At 37.0% G+C, this 14,493-nt stretch overlaps 1 long non-coding RNA gene across 1 annotated transcript; it reads left to right on the top strand.

Annotated features, from left to right (window-relative positions):
• Nucleotides 1-973: 973 nt before the first annotated feature.
• LOC309475702 lies at nt 974-2,843 on the top strand. The gene is made up of 2 exons (XR_014197791.1): nt 974-1,100; nt 2,003-2,843. It is a non-coding gene; the product is annotated as an uncharacterized lncRNA (long non-coding RNA).
• Nucleotides 2,844-14,493: the final 11,650 nt, after the last annotated feature.

Genomic DNA, 14,493 nt, shown 5'->3' on the forward strand with positions numbered 1-14,493 from the left:
GCATTTCAAGTCACAAACAGGGCCAGATTAACACAAAGGTCTCCGGGCATGTGCCCAGGGCTAGGCCAGAGCCCAGCAAGCAATAGCCGTCATTTCACAGTCTATAGTTTAACTATAAACCCAATATAGTCTGGCAATGAGTAACCCATTTCTAGACAAAATAACCTTGAATTTGGTTACAAGTTGTTTTTGCGAGATGTATGATATTCCATCATGTAAACAAAGTCAACAGTGATTACAAGGTGTTTGGTTTCATTTCTTTGACATGTTCTATGCGTAGCCTCTGCGTCTATTCTTAGGCTATGGTTTAGACATCTATTAACTTTTCACTGACAGCCCAAATTTTGCCTTGTTTTAGCCTAGACGTCTGGGCTGTGTTTGTATGGCTAGTCTTTTAAACGCCGAATTGCTTGCTGGGAGGAAGGGCCTTTGACAAGCTGTGGGGGGTGAGGGGAGGGCCGTCAGAAGTCTCAGTTTGGACAGTGTAAACTCTAACAAGAATTGTCTTACCGCTGTTTGTGCTTTTCTTTTGTAGAACTTTGGATCAGCGTAAGTTACCTCCTCATCATGAGTCTGGACTGTTTCAACAACAATGACAGACATGTTAAAACAGCAAAACTGTATTATTACAGATATATCAGCAGTAGGTAACACTTACCTTCATTGTCTGTTTTTCTGTGTTTCTTGCAGATCCAGAAGATCCCAACAGCTGCAACAATCATCAGAGATCCAGCAACAGCAGAAGAGATCGGCACTATCAGAGACACTGAGACTGGAGGAGGAGAGGGAGTTTGCTGCTCAGATTCTGGAAAGATAAAGAGAAACAATCTGTCAGTCTGTCTTAGTCTCAGTCTCAGACGCACACAGTATGATCACTGACCATCTGGGACTATAGCCCGACCAGCAAAAGTCTAATTAACATACAGTATTTATGGAGTAATTGTATTTATTCAGAAAGTGTAAAGAACTTACTTGTTTTGGCTTTGTTATGAAGTTTTTTTTTAGCAGAGAGAGAAAAAAAAAGACAAAATTAATGGAATATTTAACAACACATGACTCAATATAAAATTTTTGTTTATTGAACAGTTGTATAAAATCCTGTGATCCCTGCCAATCCATCTCTACAGCACGACTTCACCATCCAGCTAGAGTCATCATTAATCACCCCATCAAGATCGGTCAGAAATCTTGGAGTAACGTTTGATGACCAGCTGACCTTCACAGATCACATTTCAAAGACAGCTCGATCATGCAGGTTTGCACTGCACAACATCAGGAAGATCAGGCCTTTCCTAACTGAGCATGCAACACAACTTCTCGTCCAGGCCCTGGTCATCTCTAGGCTTGACTACTGAAATGCTCTTCTGGCTGGACTTCCAGCATGTGCAACCAAACCCCTACAGATGATCCAGAATGCTGCAGCTCGTCTTGTCTTCAACGAGCCCAAGAGGGCCCACGTCACTCCTCTGTTCATCTCTCTGCACTGGCTACCTCTAGCTGCTCGCATCAAGTTCAAGGCACTGACGCTTGCTTACAGAACTATCACAGGCTCAGCTCCCTCCTACTTTCACTCACTCCTACGAGTCTACATCCCTACCAGACACCTACGATCGGTCAATGAGCGACGTCTCGTGGTTCCATCACAGAAAGCCACAAAATCACTTTCCAGAACATTCTCATTCACAGTTCCATGCTGGTGGAACGCTCTCCCCACCCTCATCCGGAATGCAGAATCCCTGACAACATTCAAAAAACAGCTGAAAACCCATCTCTTCCGTGAGCACTTAACCTTAGGCTATATAAAAAAAAATCCTTTCCCTTTGAAACATCACTTATCAGGCTTATGCTACTCTGAATAATACCTGAACTTCGTATTTTGAGCACTTCCTGCGTTGTTGTTGCTTTTGCCTCTTTATGATGACTCGCTGAATTTAGTCCTAATTTGTAAGTCGCTTTGGATAAAGGCGTCTGCTAAATGACTAAATGTAAAATGTAAAATCAGTATTAAATTCACAATTGTGCTGCTGATCTGAATATCAGTGTCATTACCTTCAACATTCTCACTTTCCGATAATGAAGGATGTTGTGGAGTGATGGTTGGAGCGGAAGTGGAAGGATTAGCTGGAAAATGTGAATAATCAAGTGTTGAATAAAAGTTTGTAGTTTACTGTGATGTCAGTTAGTCACATTAGTGCTGATACTGACAGTTCTGGTTTTCACTCCTAATAATGAATACAGATTAAAAACATAATTCAATAACTTTTAAAAATTGTCCAGCTACCAAATAAAATATACAATATCTGAGAATGTGGGTCTCAACCACCAAGGTACTTGAGTACCATCTAGCTTCTCTACTTAAGAATTATCAGACTTAAAAAGAACAGACTTATAAAATATGTTATTGTCCCAATTATTAAGGTTCATTAAAGATGACTGAATGCATTAGAATAGCTTCCCTTCGTATCTATTAGGCTTAATGCATTTAATTAAAATATATTCTGTTCTGTTGCAATATGCTTTTCAGAAAACAGTGTTTTAAATGCAATTAGAAATTGATAAAACATTTAGAATGACCCCAATCTCATACATATTCCCATACTCTTGCAGGGTTCATCTAGTCACAGTTCTTTTGCTCACTGTCAAATGCTGTATAGTGCTGCAATACTACTTAGATTAGACATACTGAAACTCATGTCTTAAACAATATTTAACTATTTATTTTGGTTCTATAAAATCCTGTGATCCTTTTCACCCTTGCATGGGAGGTAATATGAGGTGGACAAAGTCACCTTTTATGGATGGAGTGTTAATGTTGGGTGATTTTGTTTGAGGATTAGAAATGTTTTTTAAAAACCCAGTGCATCCGAAATGTATCTATAAGTGTGATTTCAAATATATGAATCATCCTGAATGTGTTATGAATATAGTGTTTACAATATGAATACAAAAAAGATAGGGCAAATTGCAATGTAATTACTCACCATCAACAGTAACATTGAATCTCTTGATTATCTCATTATCCCCAACAGCGATGGTTAGTTTATAAAGTCCAGAGTCTGTGGTTCTGGTGTTTGTGATGGTCAGAGATCCGGTCTGATTATCCAGCTTCAGTCTGTCTCTGAATCTCTCTTCTTTACCATATTGAGGAATGTTTGCTTTAGCTATGAGAATGCGGTTAAATCTCCACTCAATATCATCATCCTTCTGTACTTCAGTAACACCAGAGTTTAGAGTGACAGAATGTCCCTCCATCACTGACTTCACTGCATCTGTATCACTGAAGACACCTAGAACCAAGAGGAACAGTTCCTCAACACATAAAGCTCATGGGTCACACATAAATAAGTCATTTTATCTGGTTTAACTAGTTAAACTGTTGTTATCTTTCTGTTGCCTATTTTTTTTACAGCAGTCCACTAATTTGACACTATTAATCAAACATTAAAATGGGATCTCGTTGGATTACAGAAACAAATAAAGTACAGCAACATTTGTTTTGGTAAATTAAAATATTTGTGGTAAAATTGCTTGAGAAACTGATACAGTAAATAAGAAATAGAATTACAATAATTAATTATATTGAAATGAATTTGTATTAGTTATAACTATAGGAAATATAGAAATATATTTCTACTTACCGACCAGATGCCATAAACACACAATATATAAAAGTACTATTTGAACCATTTTCATTTGTGCAGCTCTCCAATTTATTTAAAATAATAACAAGCCTTAAGTTTGTAAAAAATAAAAATAAAAACTCTCAAGTTAACAGAAGGTGGAGAGACGTGGTTAAAGTGTAGAGGTGTAGGCCTACTCGATGCGCGTCTATGCGTGCGTGTGTGTGTGGGTGTGTGTGTGATGGTGTCAGTTTGTGAGACTTTTCACTTAAAACCAGTGTTAATTTTGCCGACTTTAAATGTTTCATTTTAAGAAACAAATGCTGAAACAGAGGGACACAATAAATTAGCACACACACACACACACACACACACACACACACACACACACACGAGCGAGGAGTGAAGAGGCTTCCAGAGGAGTCATGAGCGAGGATACACCGGATACACGGATGGGTGTATCCTATGCAAGTGTTTTATCGACTAAAACGTGACGCACGAATAAATTCTCCTCCCCCTTCACATCGGTCAAAATAATTTTGATTTATACTTTACTTTTGCAGTTTATATAAACCACACATCTCACATATTTCAACAGGATATCTTATTTATTATGAATTTCTTAAATAAACAAATTTCAACAACATAAGGGCAGATCCTTTGAGCGCTGCTGATGACGCGGTGAAGTGACGCTCGAGTGATCAAGTATTCCAATGTATGCGGCCAAGATGGCGTTGTGTTAGGTGGACACGTTATTGAACGTCTCGTCAGGAAAGTTTGAAATAGGACGATTATATAGCCATTATAATTTGACAGTTACTATTTATGAACGTGTAAGTGATTGCCTTCTTCTTGTCAACCTCCTTGCGCCAATTCATCTATGGGAAGAAAGAAAAATAGACAAACTTCGAACGTGACAGCACACGCGCCCATGTCAACTACGGAGCCTATTCAAATTGCTGAAGGGAACGATAGCGCTGTTTCCTCTGTGAACGTGATTTCATCGAATAACGCTGACGAACACAACTGGTTCGATTCGCGCCCAGATTTGAGTGATCTTCTTGCTACTCCCCTGCCTGATACTCCCTTAAAACCTCCAACAAAAAAAATAAAACGGGTAAGCATGGAAAGTAACAGCTCTTCAGCAGAAATTCTGGCGGCCATTCGTGAGCTTTCTGGCAAATATGAAGAGATGTTACGGAAAATTTCTGCGATTGACACAAGGACTGAATCTACGGCTAAGCAGATTGAGACAATGTCGTCAACTGTTACTCAACTTGTTGCTGAGGTAGCAACGCACAAGGAGTCTCTGAAAGTTGTGGCGACGGAGATTCATGAGCTTCAAAAGGTGAATAAAACCATGAAGGAAGAGGTGGGAGAATGTAAGCGTTACAGCTGGAGATGGACATTAAAGTTACATGGCGTGAGAGAGAAGGATGGCGAGGATGTCCGGAAAGTTGCAGTCGAGGTCCTTAGCAATGTAGTTCCCGGTATCAGCGATAACCTTGAGGATGCCATCGACATTGCACATCGTCTTGGCCAGAGAAGAAAGGATGGTTCCCACAGATCAATCATTGTACTGTTTGCTCTGCGTCGTATTCGTGACACCGTTTGGCAAGCTGCCAGAGGCTGCAAATTTCTTTTCGACAATAAGTTGCGACTCACGGAAGCCCTTTCACCAGAAGATAGGGCCGCCAGAGAAAAACTTTGGCCGCTTGTAAAAAAAGCCAGGGATGAAGGGAAAAAAGCCTCCTTTCGCGGTGCGTTTGCCTTAATTGACGGGAAAAGATTCAACTTCTCTGATGTAAAATAAACCGGTTCGGTTCTGCGGTGCGGATATAATTTTTCTCCTAGTTGAAGGGGAAATAAGACTGTTGTTCCTTTAATTCCCATGGGCAACGCATTTTGGGAAGCCAGGTTTCGTTATTCCTCCGGTTGAACCGCAAACTCTGCTGTGTAAGTTGATAAAGGTTGACCATGTTCAGTTCGATCATTCAATTTAATATCTCTACTGACAGTTTTTTTGTTTTTGTTTTTTGACTAATGTTCTCTAAAATAGTTTTGCGACAAGCAAAGAGGTTAAGTGATTATAGCCACTCTAATGTTCGTGAATTCATTTTGGTTATATATTGTTCCTATTTCAAAATAGATTTGTGTGTTTCTTTCAGATAAGAGGTAAGTTAGCTTATTAAACTTTTTCTTTGTACAATGGATTTTAAGTTTCATTCGTTTTCTGTTGTATCCTTAAACGTGAGGGGTTTACGTGACGCAGTAAAGAGGAAAGCTGTTTTTTTATTTTGTAAAAGCAGTGAGTCAGATATAATTCTTCTTCAGGAAACGCATTCAAGTGATATGGATGTCAACTTTTGGAAAAATCAATGGGGAAATGCAATTTACTGTAGTCATGGCTCTAGTCATTCGGCTGGAGTTTCAATTTTGTTGCACAAACTTAAAGGGCACATACTAGAAGTTAAATCTTCTAATGAAGGCAGATGGATTATTTTAGCGATTAAGCAGGATAACACAATCTTTATTATTTGTAATATTTATGGTTTCAATTCCCGATCTGCCAATAGGTCTCTTTTCTCTCAGATAACTTCAGAATTGAAAGAAGTAATTATCAAGTACCCAGACGCTTTTGTGATTTTAGGTGGGGATTTTAATGAATGTGTGGATGATTCCTTGGACCGACATCCTCCCAGAAATAACGAGAGCCAGCAATTAAATATTAACATTTTATCATTTTGCTCGGAATTTTCTCTTACAGATACATGGCGTTTCTTTCACCCTGATTTGCAGGAATTTACTTGGTCAAATAGAAATATGTCTTCTCAATCGAGAATCGACCTCTTCCTGATCTCTTCATCAGCTCTTCAATTTGTAAAAGATGTTTCTCATTCTTTTGCTCCCCTTTCAGACCATAAGCAAATAAGTCTAAAATTGTGTAGTAACACTGGAAAAAATTCAAGTTTGCGTGGTTATTGGAAATTTAATAATTCTCTCCTTAAAGATGCAGCCTTTAATAATGGCATTAAGAACTTGTTTTCTGGTATTTTTTCTGAAAATTCTAGTGATGGTTATAAAAAAAAATGGGAATTTTTTAAATATAAAGCTAGGCAGATTGCTATCAGAAGAAGTAAAGAGCTAAAATCCTCTAAAAATAAAAAAATATTTGAACTCCTAAATAAAATAAATACTTTATTGCAAAAAACATTAACTCAGGAGGAAGAGTTGCTTTTAAGAGAATTAAATTTACAAATTAATCAAGCTTATTTGGATTTAGCTAGAGGGGTCTTTATTAGGTCAAAAGCCAAATGGCTAGAAGAAGGAGAAACTAACTCCAGTTACTTTTTTGCATTAGAGAAGAGGAATTGCAGGAGAAATTCATTAACAGCTCTAAATATTAATGGTGTCAGGTGCACTGATTCAAACTTAATTTCTAAGTTTATCACAAACTTTTATGACAAACTTTATACTTCTGAATTTAATTCAGATAATTGTGAGACTTTTGTCGAAACTATTAAAAACCATATTCCAACTATTGATAATGATTTTAAAGATCTTTGTGAGTCAACTTTGACACTTGGGGAAGTTAAATCCGCTCTTTTCTCTATGAAGAGAGGGAAATCCCCTGGTGTTGATGGTTTTTCCGTTGAATTTTACATCCATTTCTGGGACTTAATAAAATCCCCATTGCTTTGCATGTATAAAGAATGCATTGCTCAGAAGGAAATGACTACTTCAATGAAACAGGGTATAATTTCTCTTATTCCAAAACCTGGAAAAGACCCTCTGCAAATTGATAATTGGCGACCAATAACACTCTTAACCATTGATTACAAGATATTGGCCCTGGTATATGCTAATAGGCTGAAATTTAAGCTTGACCAAATTATTGCGGAGACACAGTCAGGATTCGTCAAAGGTAGACATATTAGCAATAATATAAGACTTGTTTTAGATTTATTGGATTACTCTGAATTTGTACACTCTAAAGCTATTGTTCTTTTCTTAGACTTTTATAAGGCCTTTGATACCATTGAGCACCAATTTCTTCTGCAATCTCTCAAACTGTTTGGTTTTGGGGACTCTTTTGTTAATGTAATTAAAATGTTTTATAAAGAAATTAGCAGTTCAGTCATAGTTAATCTGAACACCTCCCAAAGATTTGTTATAAAGCGCGGTGTTAGACAAGGTTGCCCAATCTCCCCCTTTTTATTTATTTTGGTTACTGAGCTATTATCACTGAGTATTATGCACAATCAGAACTTGAAAGGTATCTCCATTTTTGATAGGGAAATAAAAATCTCGCAGCTGGCTGATGACACCACTCTTTTTTTACATGATAAAAGTCAACTCACCAGTGCTATTCAGATAGTTGGAAATTTTTCATGTGCTTCTGGGTTAAAGTTAAATATGTCGAAGTGTGAGATAATGTCGTTGCATGAATGCGACGACACGTTAATTGAGGGTATTCCAGTCAAAGACACAATAAAGTATTTAGGAATTCACTTAACAAAAAATTTAGTAGACAGACAACAACTTAATTTTTCTAGTCGAATTAAGAAAACCCAAAATATTTTAAATCATTGGCTACAAAGAGACCTAACTCTTTATGGTAGGGTTCTCTTGTCTAAAGCGGAAGGTCTCTCTCGCTTTGTGTATCCATCACTTTCTTTATATGTGAATGACTGCACTGCTAAAGGTGTCAATAAAATTTTCCTTGATTTTATATGGAAAAACAGGTCTCATAAACTTAAAAAATCAGTGATTTCCAATTGTAGAAGATATGGGGGACTAGAAGTGCTACGATTTTCACAACGTTATTAATGTGTTTAAAATCAATTGGATTAGAAGATGTCTAATAAATTTAAATTCTATATGGTTTTTCATTCCTAATTTCATCTTTAATAAAATTGGAGGCCTCCCTTTTATCTTAAAATGTAATTATATGTGCAATAAACTCCCGGTTAAACTATCTAAATTTCATCAGCAAGCTCTTCTCGCATGGAAATTGTGTTACATCCACAATTTCTCACCACATAAAACTCTTTTGTGGAATAATATGAATATAACTGTTAAAAACAAATCTCTCTTTTTTTCTAATTGGTTTAATAGAGATTTAATTTATATCATCTCTTTATTTGACAATTCTGGTAACATCTTGTCTTATGAACGCTTCATGACTATCCATGACTTCCCTATTCATTTTAAAGAATACAATACTGTGATTAAAGCTATTCCTACAGGTCTAGTGCAACTGGTTAAGAGCCACTTATTATATAACCAAAATGATACTAAGGAGTCGGCTTTGTTATTGGATGGCATTAGCATTTATGATAAGAAATGCAATAATAAACATATTCGCCAGATTTTTCAAAGAAGAGATCTAATTTGCCCTAGAGGCAGATCCCATTGGGCTGCCTTTATTGGCAATATTGAATGGAGAAGAGCGTGGTTATTACCACATAAATATTTTATTCCTAACAAAACCAAAGAAGTCCACTTTAAAATATTACATAAGATATATCCTGTTAATGCAACGGTGTCCAAATATATTGATATTTCTAGTACTTGTTTGTTTTGTGGTGACGAAGGTGAAACATTAATACACTTATTTTATTCTTGCAAATTGGTTCAGAAATTTTGGTCTAGCGTATTTTCTCATTTAAATAAAACCCCCATTCAGGCACACTCTTTTAATTTAAAAGATATTATTTGTTATTATACTGACTCCCACACATCCAAAGAATACATTTTTAACTTTTTTATTTTATTTGGTAAATTTTTCATCCATAAACAGAAATTTATGAACTCACTTCCTACTTTCTCTCATTTTTTGGTTGAAGTAGACTCACTGCTTAAATCTTTTAGTTTAACAAACAATAATAAATGTGTTAGATTCCTGAAAACATATGAACAATTATTTTGTAATGGCTCTGATATTCAGGATTAACCAGCTTTCTGTCATATATTGTTTTGTTTTATTTTATTTGTATTATTATTATTTATGTTTTTTTTTTTTTTTTTTTTATTTATTATTACTATCCTTTGTTAGTATTGTTTCCCTATGTAAAGGTATAAGGTATTTAAATTATAATTACTCTGTATCCTTTGTCTTTGTTTTACCTCTTCTATGTTCTCCTGAATGTATCTGTATATTTACATGTTTCTTCAATAAAAAAAAAAAAAAAAAAAAAAAAAAAAAAAAAAAAAAAAGTATTCCAATGTATAAAATTGGGTGCTTCTCATTTCCTTTCCTCGCGTCCTTCCCTCGCATCCTACAGGGGGTGGAGCTGAGACGCAAGGAAAGGAAGCGAGGAAAGGAAACGAGGATGCACAAATAAGAATTGAGAAGCACTGAGGCCTTTCCACACTAATACATTTAAAAACACATATTTTTTTCTCCGTTTTGGCCTTGCGGCAATACATGAGAGCAGATGCGTTTTAGACCAAACATATGGTGACTGAGTGCGTCCTGGACGATCAGTGAATGGTGAGATATTTAGCTAAATAAAATTATCCTGGCAGAAGAATTGCATGATAACTTTATTATTTATTTTTCCGCCTGTATCATCTTAGTGCGCTTTTGTGAGGTTTTATGCATGCGCAGTAAGGTTAATTTAGCATTTTATGATGTTTCAGTGTGGACCAGAAACTTTTCGAAAACGGCTGAAAACACTAGTGTGGACGGAGAGCGTTTTTAAATGAAAACGCCGTTTTCAAATGTATTCGGATTAATGTAGACGTAGCCAGAAGAGCAGGCCCGTGTACACACACGGCGATGTGCGGATCAAAACAGGCCTACTCCAACCACAGGCTTTAGCAAAAAGAAAACAGAAAGCAAAGTTTTAGGTGAAAACACAAAGCAAAACAGCGCTGTCTTAAGAGCGTTCATACAGGAAACAATCACCCCAATATCCCCATAAAGGCAGAATGTCCTCAATGAAACTAATCGTCCTGCTAAAAGAACAAAGGGGTTATCTGCAAATAAATTAATAAACAGGGCCCAATTTTCACCAACTGTGGTCCAAAAAAAAAACAAAAAAAACATAAGGGGCCATTTGTGGGTCCAGTGTGATCACATGTGGGCCCATAAGGTTTTTGTATGTAGCCCGCCTCTGCCCCATTAGCACCCATTTGGGACCCAGGTGAGCCCATATAATAAACATCTAAATGCAGCCCATATGGACCCATCATGTGCCCCTATGAGTTAACATACATGGGGCCCAGATGGATACATTTCTATGAGCCCCATTTGGGTTGCCAATGCAGGGCCCAAGTGACTGCCCATTAAAAACCCACATTGGGCCCACATGAAAATGTTGGCTGGGACGTTACCCACAATTTTAATTCGTCAGATAAAGTGATCTGTATGAGTAGTAATTCAGAATTTGTGGCTATTGAATGAAATAAAATATAGTTTTCAAGCTAAGCCTTTGTTATTGTTTTGAAAAAGCGACCTCTAGTGGCGAAACTTAAAAACAGTGCCTTTAAATTCATCCAAAAGATCACATTTACTGCCTCAGAAATGTCTTATATTTAATCAATAAATACAATTAGAATACTAAGAAATATAGAGCTGTTACCAATCGAATGAAATCACTTCACTAACACAATTCCTCTTGCACTGCAGAGGTGGCACAGAATTTGCATCTGAATTGGTACAATTATAATTGCATAAATGTTGTTGAGATTCATATTTAAAAAAAAAAAACACTCTTGCAACATTTGAAGCAGAAAGTTTTACATAGAATCGCATTGATGTTAACAATTTAGTGATATTCCTAGAGTTGTGGTCTTGATCGGTCTTGGAAACAAATCCAGAGTCTGAGACCGAGACAAGACTGAGTATAAATGACGTTGAGACCGAGACAAGACCAAGACCTTAAAAAAAATTGTCTCATGACTGGTCTCGAGGCCAAGACTCGTCTCAAAAACTACAACACTATTTGACATTATAACGTAAGGGAATCTTCAAAAATATCAGAGGCTTTGGACATCAGGGGTTTAAGACTACAACAATTTAAATAAAATTAAAAACTGAATAAAGTCACATACATGGGAGTACGCCCATGCCAACATACACCCATGTGGAGCCGATGGACAAATTTATATTGGCCAAATATATATGGGGCCAGGGGCAGGGCAGCCGCAACAGGGTTCCCCTGGAGCCCTTCATACACCAGGTGGGCGGCCACACCAGCATGATGCGTTATGATGACTAGTTACAGCCCATTAAAAACCCACATGGGGCCCACATGGAAATGTTGGCTGAGGCAGGACTGTTTACTTGGTCAAAACAATCATACTTGTCATGTATAAGGATTACTGGGGTTGTTTCAAGAATCTGTCACTAGAGGGCACTGCTACCTCTTAAGATATGAAAGTGTGAAAATATGTGTAGAAAATATCTCAGATGATGTCATTGTTCATGCTTGTGACCAAGAAACAGAAAATCAATATTTACATGCGGTCATAAAAAGGCTAAGAGAACGTGGATTGACAGTAAACTCTGAGAAGTGCTGGCAGTCAGAATTGGTCCAACAAAAGAGAGGGTGCTTACTGTAAGGGAAACAAGAGAACCAAAAGACGGTTTCATAAGTTTGTGTTGCTTTCTCGGTCTGGTGGGCAACAGCAGCTGATTCATCCTGCAGTTTGCAACATTGTCAGAACCACTAAGACGCTTGTCAAAAAAGGGGACATCCTTTGAGTTTGGGCCAGAACAAACAAAGACAATCGTTCAGGGCACTATATTAATTATTAATTACTAATACGTTTATTTGCATTTCAGTAAGTTTAATAATAATATTAAATAATAATTCAGTAAGTAACTTAATAATAAAGTTTTTTTTTTTTTATCATTATGTTGACTGAATTATGTTAAAACCATGACCCATGACACCCCATTATACTGGAAGTATAATAGAACTAGAAGGTGGTGTTTGCATTCTTATATGTGCCAAATATATAATATACAGCTTATGTTGTTGTCTTGTGCAATAGTGTTAACAGTGAATAACGAAAGCAAACTCAAAATTAATTAAACACATTTATTTTGGAAAAACACAAAAAGATCTATTTGAAAAATCTAATTAAAAAAGGAAATGATGAATATTCATATTTATACATACACACATCATAAAAGTATTAACATTTGCAATATTAACAAATGGTTTTGTTGCTGGAGGGCATTCAGAAAATTTGGTGGGGCGGAATATTTTTATAATGGCTCATTAGACTATTACTTTATTCAATTCACAATTCAAATCATAATTAAATTTTATCAGATGCTCACAATAAAAGGAATAAAAAATACATCACATGACAATTCGTATTGTAGTGAAAGTGAAAATGTTTTCCTTTCATTACATTTTCTTTCATTCATTACATTTTCAAAGAGAAAAAGTGAAATAATCAAAAACACTCTCATTTTAGAATCTTAGATCCATCATTGTGGGTCTGATGTCTCTCCAGTTCAGCTCTTCTTAATCTGATGTCATAAACCAGCACAATGAAAGCAGCCGCAGCAGCCATGCCCACCAGAGCAGTGACGACCAATCGTATCACAGCTTCAGTCCCTCCAAAATAATGGACTTCATCTGAAGAGAGAACTTAAGCACAGAAATAGAATTTTCCAACTCAGTAATTATACATTAATATTATATGAATATGACAGAGACTGGTTCAGTAAATAAATGATAACGTCACAGCTAACGTACCTGAACACAATCGACAGAGATCAGTAATGCAGACGTGTTTGGTCTGGTTGCTGATGGGATTGTTCACCACACATCTGTAAGTGTTGTTATCCTGATATTCCACCTCCAGAGGAAGAGAGAGACTGATCCTGATATCAGATACACTTATTCTGGACAATAAACTGATTCCTTTGTACCAGGAGAGATTAACCCTGATCACATCCATCACTGAACACACCAGCACACATGTTGGGCTTGAAGAACATTTTGAAATGTCACTGGTGATGACAGGAATGGATAGTGGAGCTGCAAAACATGAAATAACAAAAATAAATATAGAGCTACAAGAGTTTTATTTGTTAGTGTATTAAAGTGTTGATGAGTGATATTTTACTGTGGCATCAAATTGCTGAATGTGAAATCATTCAGTGAGTGTGTCAGTCCATTTTAATGGCCATCTAACATATTCGCAGTCTTGAAAGTGCCATATAATGCAGGAGTTTGCAAACTATGGAGGGGCAACTCAATATTCCCAGAGCCTCCCAGCACTGCACATTTTGTATGGCTCCCTTATTCAACACATTGAATTAACTCATTGTTATATCCTTAGAAGGAATGAAAGGCATTCTTAATTAAGGATATAACAAATTGGCGACGAGGTACTTTTCTTTTTGGAGATGGCAGCTGTTTCTACTTTTTCCACGCCATTTTTGCCATGTCCTGGTGAACCAACTATTCCTTTCGACACGTGGCTACGGATGTTCCAGAATTATTTGCTTGTTGTTGGTGCTTCTGGAGATGCATGGCCGGTCGGGCGCAAACGAGCACTACTGCTACATTGTCTGGGGACTGAAGGACCAAGATTGTTCTATTCCTTGCCGAATCAAGGTGATACGATGGAAGATGCGATTGCGGCCTTGAAAGCGCATTTTACCCCTCGACGGAACATAGTGGCTGAGCGCCATGCTTTCAGGAAACGTGTTCAGGCACCAGGAGAAACAATAATTCAGTACATAGCTGCTCTACGGGACTTAGCGGTTACTTGTGACTTTGCAGCTACTTTGGACGACATGTTGCGTGATCAGCTGGTGGAGAATGTGTCCAGTCATCGGATTCGTGAGAGATTGCTTTTGGAATCTGAATTGACTCTGGAAAAAGCCATTACTATAGCC

The sequence above is a fragment of the Leuciscus leuciscus genome (genome assembly GCF_965113295.1).
Source record: "Leuciscus leuciscus genome assembly, chromosome: 15".
NCBI lineage: Eukaryota > Metazoa > Chordata > Actinopteri > Cypriniformes > Leuciscidae > Leuciscus > Leuciscus leuciscus.